The 9,959-nt window shown below is 34.1% G+C and overlaps 1 non-coding gene across 1 annotated transcript; it reads left to right on the top strand.

Moving 5' to 3' along the window:
- The first annotated feature begins 9,415 nt into the window (after positions 1-9,415).
- On the top strand, positions 9,416-9,489 carry Trnaa-ggc (transfer RNA alanine (anticodon GGC)). The gene has a single exon. It is a non-coding gene; the product is annotated as a tRNA-Ala (tRNA).
- Positions 9,490-9,959: the final 470 nt, after the last annotated feature.

Genomic DNA, 9,959 nt, shown 5'->3' with positions numbered 1-9,959 from the left:
GAACTATGTTGTAACTTCTGGACATATGATAAGGGAAAGTTTAAAAGAAGTCGCCAAAAATTTTTCATTTTATTCACTCAAGATAATCCATCATAAATATGTGAGAGGGTTTTTTTGCTGACACTTGGTACACTTTTAAATTTTATACATTCTAGGGTGTGTACTAGTATATTATGGTCTTAATTTATATTTCCCTAATGACAAAGACTGCTAAATATCTTTTCTTAGGCCTATTTGGCATTCATATGTCTTTTTTGAATCTATTCAAATTATCAACATTTTTATTAATTTGTCTTCTTTTTGGAATAGAAGGTATTTGCTTATTCTGGATACAAGTTTGCTACCAGACATATATTTTATGAATATGTCTTCTTAGTATAGGTTTGATTTTTCATATTTTTTGGGGGGTACCAGGGATTGAACTCAACCACTGAGCCACATCCCCAACCCTATTTTGTATTTTATTTGCAGATGGTGTCTCACTGAGTTGCCTGGTGCCTCACTTTTTGCTGAGGGGGGCTTTGAACTTGCCATCCTCCTGGCTTGGCCTCCTGAGCTGCTGGATTACAGGTGTGTGTCACCATGCCCAGCTATATTTTTCATGTTCTTAACATGGTGTTTCAAAGAAGTGTTTAATTTTGATGAAGATTATTTATCATTTTTTTCTTTTGTGGATTGTGCTTTTTGTGTGTGTGTTGAATCATAGAAATCTTTCCCTGACCTAGGATCACAAAGGTTTTCTCCTGATTTCTTCTAGGAGTTTTTAAGTTTTAAGTTTTTACCTTGATCCATTGAAAGTTCATTTTTGTGTATGATGTTAAGGTTTACAGTTATTTTCACATATAGTGCTCTAATTATATTAGCATTACTTATGAAAAGACTTCTTTGCTCACTGAATGTCCTAGAATCTTTGTTAAAAATCCATAGACTTTATACATGAATGTCTATGTACCTAGAATCTTTTCTGTTTCATTTTAATGTATGTTTGTCTTTATGCCAGTACTACAATGTCTTCACTACTGTAGCTTTTATTTCTGAAAGTTATATTTAAGTCCTTTCTATACTTCTTGTTTTTCTTCACTTCATGGTTATGATTTTCTTTCCTCTCCTTTCTTGAACATACAGAATATATGTATCATAGCTCTTGAAGTCCCTCTGCTTAATTTATATAAATTCTGTCATCTCTGTATCTTTTTCCATTGGTTGACTTTTCTCTTGTTTATGAATCAATTTTACTTATTCTATGCCCCCATGGTAATTTTTAATTCAATGGATTAATGGATTTTTCATTACTTGGTTGCAGAATTTTTTGGTATTTCTTTAAATTGCACTTGATTTTGTGTACATAGTTCAATGGAATTATTTGATTGTTATGAGCTTTTATTAGGTTGAGTTCAGAGACACCTTTAGCATAGAGCTGACCTGATCTCACTTTTCCCTCTCCTGACAACAGATTGATTTATATCTCAATTTTTAAATCCTTTATTTTATTTCACCCTGTGTTTCTTGTTCCATTATTGACAGTATCTCTTGATATAACCTTTTAAAATGAGGATGTCCTTACCCTGACCTTTCCCAGATTCCACCTCATAACCTCTCTCCACTGTATTTGACCTTGCTGGGGCTAGGAATTACACTCTGCTCTATAAGCATAATTGTCTTCTGTGATTTTCTGAAGACCCCAAGCTTCAGATGAGTTATTTCTAATGTTAAGTTTTGCTTACTGTGGAGCCAGTATTATAGAATGCTATGTATTTCTTTCTTGGTGGTTTTCCAGTGTCTGACCTCAGGCCAAAAGAGAATATTTCTAGAATCAAATGTCTGCTTTCTATTGTAGGCATCTTTCTTTATTCTCTCTGGAAGTCTTCTGGATTTTGTCTTTAACCCTGAAATTGAACAGTGACATCCCTAAGTGAAGACCTTTTTTGTTTCATCTTACTCAGCACTTGGTAAATCATCTTACCTTGATGATATATGCCTGTCAACTCTGCAACATTTATTTATAGTATTTCTTTCATAATTCCTCCTCTCTAAATTTCCCATTCTCCTTTCTAGACTGATTTTCTGTGTATGTGGATTGAACTTCTCTGTATCTTATCCCTCCCTCCCCATTTTCTGCATTTTCTTTTTTTCATTGGTTCTTTGTAGTTACACATGACAGTAGAGTGCATTTTGATATAATTATACAAGCATTTTCATCATTAAGTTTCACTTTCAGATTTGTCTTTTATCTTTTAGATTCAATTACTTTATTTCAGCATTCACCTTGATATATTTGAAAAAAGCTGTGTTTTTTCTCTCTTAGTTTTAAAATATTTTGTTTTTAATTTAAAAATTGGATAAAATGTTTCCTTGACTCTCAGGATATGAATGTTGTATTTCCCTAATTTACCCAGATTTCTCCATTTTTTCTTCTGGGAATTGATCTTTGATGTTTCAGATTTTCCTCAAATTTCTGGCGATCCTCGCAGTTCATTGGTACCTGTGATGAAGTTTGAAAAGAAGACCTAAAGTGCTGAGGTTATGATTGGACTCATCACCCAGCTCAGTGTGACTGAGGGTAGCTGGTGGTTTTGCCAGAGAACCTGAACATGGGAAGGAAGACTTGATTTCATCAGTGCTATTTTTTTTCCATTATACCTTAAACACTACACTTATTGGGGAAAAGTAATAGTCCCTAATTTTCGTTTCATTTTCCATATCCTATCAGTTATATCTTTAAGTTTACATGATCAGAATTTGATCTGTGACTCCATTTAACTTTTGAGTGATTTCAGCATAAGTTTATTCTATAATTTGAGCCTAAGATTCGTGGTGTTTATTTATATGATAACCATGTAAATATTGTGGAGCCTTCTGGAGCCAAGGAATGTGCTAGAATTTTACTTCCATCTCTCTGGGTACAAAGTCACATCCATATCTCACTAAATAGCAAATACTCAGGTCTGAAGCTTAAGCTTTTCTTATAGTCTACTGAATATTCACTCATCAGCCCACATTTTAGTCTGATTCATAATTGGACCCTGACTTTCTTACACAGTTGTTGTTTTTCTCTAACTTCTACTTGCCATTCTCATTTCTTTTAGGAGAAGAAACACTTTATTTTCACTATGCACTGATGCTCAGGTCCTTAGTTATTCCGTGTGATGCCTGGGATCACTCCTTTCTTCTTGACAGTAAACTCATTTTGGAGCTGTGAAGTATTTTGTTTTGTAGTTTAGAATCGACTTTGCTATAAAAATCTATTTCATTTGTAAAATGTCTTTGAAGGAAAATTTAAAAACATGTTTTCTAATTTGTCCATTTGTACACTGGTTCTGTGTTGGTTAGATAACTTGCAACAAGATTCATGTGGACATAACTGGTAGATTAGTTATCACAAGATTGGTGGGTAAATTCGGTGTTTAAGGACAAAACATTCCAAAAAGTGCAGTTTCCAATAACAAACATACACAGTCCTAAGGTCAGAGGTCACAGTCAATGGGAGATGATTATTTGAAAATCTTTGAAAAAACATTTTTCCCTCTTGGTAAACAAACTAGATAAAAACTAAATTCCTTGACAAGATACAACGTAAGTATAAGTTAAATTCTACAGAAATGTTGCCTTCTCGATTAAGACTTTTTCTTTCTCGAAGTAAAAATTTTAACCTCTCTTTCATTTCTAAAATAAAGGGTTGTGTCAACAATCTTTTTTTGCCCTCATGGTTCTGGTTTAAATACCATTTTGCCTCATGACATAGAGTTTTACCGGGAATTTTAAACAAGGCTGAATCAAAATATTTGGAGCTTATAATTTCCTGTTTATCTGGAGCCAACTGTTCTAATTTAGAATGCTTGCTCTCAAGGTCTGCTGTCCAACAGCCATTATGGATTCCTGTTGGGCTTGGATTTCAAGCTGTCTTCTTTCTTATTGTTAACTCTCAGTCTACTGGAGTAAGTCTGTTGTTGCTCCATCAGATCTTCCTTGTGTTCCTGTGTATCTTAAAATATTTCTATTTTTGCTTCATTTTTGATTTATAGTTTGACTAGGTGTGGCACTTTTTGTTAAAAAAGGGGCTTTTATATGTCTAGCATTGCTAATGATTTTATTTCACTGCAATTAGATAATATATAATTTCTTCTTTTAAGAATGAAGTTTTTCTCTACACACTGTAAAGTCAGGTTTTTTAAAAAAATATAAATATTTAATATAGAAATGCTTTAAATTATATTGTTCAGATGGCTGACATTCTTTTTTTTTTTTTTGCCTACTTGGTCCATCAAGAAGTAGTTGCCAGCAACTCTGTTAATTGGTCTTGACATTCTTTTTCATATGAATTATTTAGCACATTACTATTAACGGCATCTTCTTACTGAGAAATATACCTTCTATTAGAACAGAATGACCTAATTTAAATTATATCTTAAAAACATGTTAAAAATGTTTTGACTTGAATCCTATTTCATCTTATATAAATACATTGAGGTGTTATTTTTAAGTTTGCAGTGGCTGTTTAGACCTTTGCTCATCCAACATTTCTCACACTGCTATAATTGTCTTTAGCCCATGCTAAGATTTTTTTTTTAATGGTAGTTTAACCATCATTGTCATTCATTGTCATGATGATATGTATTCTTACTTCTTTTACCTTAGTTTATACTTATTTGTCCCCTTGATTGTTCCTGTTATCAGTATCTTGATACCAACTTCTTTTATTTTTAATAAATTAAAGTTTTATGTCCTTTAACTTATCTTAAATTTAACAACCAAGAATCAAACATCACACGAGTCTAGTATTTGTGATAAGGAAAATATCTACTTTTATTTTTAAACCTCCCCATCCCATCTCCTAATTTTTGTTAAATTTATAATTACAAACATTTGATCATGTTAGTTATTTATAAACTGTCTTAAGTATGATATGTATTATTAAAATTAGGGGGTTTTTTTTGCTATAAATGCCTTCCATATTACCAAAAGGGTTTACTATTACTATTTCTCTATTTTCTGATCTTCACTTTTGATTAATTTTTTTTGGTATGAATTTAAAGAAAAATATGTTATAATTATAAGTTTATGAGACTATCTGTGTGTTTCTAAATATGAAATCTTAGGTCATAACTCTTTATTTTTCCCCAAATATTGCCACTCCATGATCTGTTAGTATTTAATGTCAAGGTAAAAGTATGTTTTGTAGATAATTATTTTTCTGTCAGTAATTTTGGAATTTATTATTTTTCTCAAAACTTAACATTTTCACCAAAGTCCAGGTTTGCTTTCTTTTCATTACACTTATCTGATTCATGGCATGATATTTTAATCTGCATGATTAGACCTTCCTCATTTCAGAAAAAACATTTTCTTCTTTTGTTCACTTTATTTTCTTATACACTGCTTAGGTCTCCTTTGTCAATTTTTCTACCCTTCATCTTCACCCTAATTGATTTGATCTTCAATCATAGAGCTTCTTAATTTTTCCTTCTTTATCATTGATTTCATTGCTACTGCATTAATTTTGATTTTTACTGTTTCTGTGTTAATTTTTTTAAAAGTTAATATTAAATTTATTGATGTTTATTTAAAGTCTTGTGTGTTCATAAGCTTTTTGTCACTCTGACCTTATGTATACAACTTAAAGAGGGAAAGATTTATTTTGGCTTATTATTTCAGAGGTTCGGAGGTTTCCATCATGATTGGCTGACTTCATGCTTTGGGTTTAAGATGAGGCAGAATACGACAGCAAGAGATGACAGAGCAAAAATATTCTTTTTAGGGATACCAGAAAGGAGAGAGAGAAAGAGAGAGAGAGAGAGCGCACGTGTAAGGGTCTGGGCACAAGATATATCCTTTAGGGTATTCCTACAACCAGGCATCATCTTCTACGGATTCCAACACCTCTCAGTAGTCCATTAAAATTATGAGTTCCTCAATGGATTACTCTATTGATGAGATCAGAGCCTTCATTAATCAGTCACTTCCCATAATCCCTGCCTCTGACATTGCTGCACTGGAACTGAGGCTTCAATACACGAGTCTTTGGGAGATGCTCCATATCCATAACAGCTGCTATTTCTCTTGTAGCTCTGGAAGTACTTTTCTATGCCTCCTAACCCCCTTCATCTTTCATTCTGGTTGTCTTTTCATCATATTGTTTCACTGATATTATGTATTCCTGAATTGCCTTGAGAATATTAAGTAAATTCTACTTAAAATTGACTTGATTTATTTGTAGTTAATTATTTATAAATTTTTAGCATTTTACAACATCTTATTTTATATTATTATTATTGTTTTAAGGTTAATAATTCTAGGCCAAGAAACCATACAAAGTTTGAATTTACCCCAGTAGAGTATTGATAAAGTCTTCCTAGATTCTCTATTTTATTATTATTATTTATTATTTATTATTTATTTTCTGGGATAAAATTGAAGTTCTGGTTGATGTAAATTTTTATCATCAGTGCAGGAATTCAGTAGTCAGAAGAAAATCAAAAGTATGGATTGAACCAGGACGTGTTTTCTTTTTCTCCTCACTATTTGGTAACACCTGTAGCAGGGGCCAGCTGTTGATACCTGTTTGCCTGTCCTTCACTAGGTGGAACTAGGTTTGCCTTTTTCTGGATAATAATACCTCCAGGACCAGGGAGAGGTTGAAACCTGGAGGAAACATTCTAACTCTAAGTTTGTTTTCTGGAAAAAATAGATTAAAAAAAAAAAAAAAAAAAAAACCTAGAAGCTACAGAAAAATCTAAGACTCCTGGTTCAGTATACCATCTACTTAGACTTAAACCATTGCTTCATCTCTATTGTGTGCCAGACAAGGTGGTAAAAATTGTTCTGATGCTGTGTTATTACACTGCTTTACTAGAAAAGAGAAGAATTGCAAAAAGAAGGCACTTCTCTTATAGATTTTAAGTTTCTCCAAAGCAGTATATGCTTCTTAAACTCCTTGGTATCCTGTCTACCACTTAGCACAATTCCTGGATAATGTTCCATGCTTACTATTCTAACTCGAAATAAATTTTACATCATTCATTTAGCAGGCATAGACCATGCTATTTGTAAGACCTTTGAAGATGCTTCTCATCCCAAGAGCTTTCTTATTTCAGATTCACCTAATGAAAAGAGATCTGTCTTTTTCACAAAATAATCACATTTAATTTTAGGATGTCTTCTGATGAAATCAGAAATGTCAACTTACTTGGTAACTCTCAATTGCATGTCTTTCTTTGTAACTATATATAATCTGGATATATATTAAAAGCCACATTGTATATTATCTAGATCTGGTTTTCTCAAAAACTGTGCTGGTAATGGAATATTATCTGCAAATTTTCTTTACAAGAGTCACAAATTTCTCATCTAAATTATTATCCTTTAAGAGCATTTGTTTTCTTCTTAAGTAGAAGGCTGGATAAATTACCAGTGAAGGAACTAGAAAAAATATTTGCAAACACTGATAATTCCTTATTTGATAAATGTCATATTGTGAAGGTTTTAGGATTGCATTTTCCATGCATAGACAACATCGATTTTGTTCTTTCTTATGTCTGCTACAGAATAGCTGCCATGTAAAAAGGAAGTGTATGAAATTTCTAGGTTCACATTTAATATTTCCAGAGAGAGAGGGGGGAAAAAAAAGATAAAGACAAGTTTAGGCAGAGGAGCTGTAGTCTAAATCTAGGGTTTGACTAGGTTTCTTGGACTTCTGGAGAGTCAGTTTCCTCTGAAACCTGGTGCTGGCTATGCAGAGATATGCTTCTAAGATCCACTACTTTAGAAAATATCTCATAATAATGTAGCAAATTATTAGTTTTCAGAGGTTGAACCATGTCCGTAGGCAATTTCCGTGCATTTAAAAATCCCTGCATAAATGAGGATAGGGATTATTATGGCTATGCATAGGTAGATATTATTCTGCCCTACATATTCCCCTGAACAAGTGTCAATATTTTCCTGTGCAAGGTGTCCAACTACAGCTTCAGTAGTGTAGTAGGAGGAAAGGCACACAGGTCTTAGAATCAGGAGGGATCTGTGGAATCTTAGGCAAGCCTTTATCTCCAACAGTCTTTCATCCTATCTTTTAGAAAAAGTAATAATGGCTAGCTCATAAAACTGCTGTAAGGGAAAAATTAGATATTGTATGGTAAAAGTAAAAAAATATTGTATATAATGGATGTTTTAAAGGCATTTATCATCATGCTATTTTTCCCCTTTCTTTAGTATTTTGAATTTTCTGCTATTATAACTCAGCAACAAACTCAAGAAGTAATTATTTATTTGACTGATTATAAATAATCAATTATAAATTGAACTATGGGATTTGAAATTCTCTCATCCCTGAGGTACAAGTAGGGACAACTATATAAATAAAATGTACCCAGGATGCGTCCTTGCCTCAGATCACACCCAGGTTCCTTTGCTTTTCTCATGCTATCCTGAAAGACTGTGTAAGTGACTAGTGTGAAGTTCTTGAAGTTCATCAGACCCAGAACACGCGCAATGTAAGTCAGCACCTTGGCCTTGTGTCCATTCCGTTTGTTTAGTCACAAACTGAAGCAGACAGGATTTTTTACTAAAAGAAACAAGGATCTTTACTCAAGGATCTTTAGTCTTCTGTGTAGGCTGTCCTGACAAATAAAACTGGGGTTTGATTCCAGAATGAATTTCTGTAAGGTACTGACTAGGTGGGAATCAGAAACCCTCTTTCCTTTGTTTATTTAGTTGGTTTAGGCTCCTCCCATTTCTAGCCTCTCCGGTGTTCTATGGTTTTTCCTATTTAAAAATGACAATTGTATTTTGAACACTCCCAGTCCACTGTGATGACTCTATTCCAATGATAGGCGAGACTGTGTTCATTCTGCATAACAGCTAAATAGTTGAGACTACTGATCACCTTCAGCTTGCAGTCCTTTATAAATGGTGCTTTTCCACTCCACATTCATGGTACATAGTAGGCGCTCAATGCACGTTTGCTAAATGTGTACATGGATGAAGAAGGGATGACAGGAGTTTTTCACCCAGTTTTGGGGAGAGTGGTTGCTGCTTTACCTGTTTTCCATCTGCCTAGCCAACCTCTGGGTTTTTCTCTGCTTGCCTTATGTTTGCAGGCACTGTGGTGTCCTGCTCGCGCCGCAGCGTCCCAATACATACAACTCACTCAGCAGAAGGGATTTCACTCCAGCCTCCCGAAGCGGTGTCCAAGGAGCACTGTTTGTGTGTGTCCTGAAGATGGAAATGATTATCATAGAAGATGTAAGAAGGATTGTATCAGAAATTCTCTCCAGATCTGCATATTAGGCAAGTCATCCTGTTTTGCATTACAAAATCACATTATGTTCTGCAGCTCCTCTGTGGCTGTTTGGTGTTGGTTATGGACTCATGAGAGATTGGGGTCAAAGTCATCAATGTTTATAAATACAGGAGGGGGGACTGGGGAGATAGCTCAGTTGGTAGAGTGCTTGCCTGGCAAGCACAAGGCCCTGGGTTCAATCCCCAGCGCCGCAAAAAAAACAAAACAAAAACAAACACAGGAGGAATGTCAGCATGATATGGCCAAATCCAAATATGATCTTTATGATTTCTAAAGAGCCTAGTTATTTGACTTACAAACAGAAAGAACGGTTTCTGGCTATGCAAGGTGTTCTCTGCACTAGAGCCTTAAATAGTATAATCAAATTAAATCATTTATCTGCATTTCAAGTGCTGGAAGGCCTGCCCTTTCCTAACGCCAGAATTTCTGCCTAATACCTGGCATAATTTTCCATGAACTGAGTTTTAAAAGGAGACAGAGGAGTCTGAAGCATTTATGAGTTAATGATGAATTAAGAGACTGGAAATAACTTCAAGCCATTTGAACTGGGCTAGCAGGGTTTTCATGTAGCTTTAGCCTCGAGGGTCAGTGATCAGTGAAAAGCACATTGATACTCAGAAACACGTTGTGATAATTTTTTCAGAGGGCACTATGCTCAGATAGA

This window comes from Sciurus carolinensis, chromosome 2, assembly GCF_902686445.1.
Source record: "Sciurus carolinensis chromosome 2, mSciCar1.2, whole genome shotgun sequence".
Lineage (NCBI taxonomy): Eukaryota > Metazoa > Chordata > Mammalia > Rodentia > Sciuridae > Sciurus > Sciurus carolinensis.
This window is presented reverse-complemented; position numbering and strand designations above follow the sequence as displayed.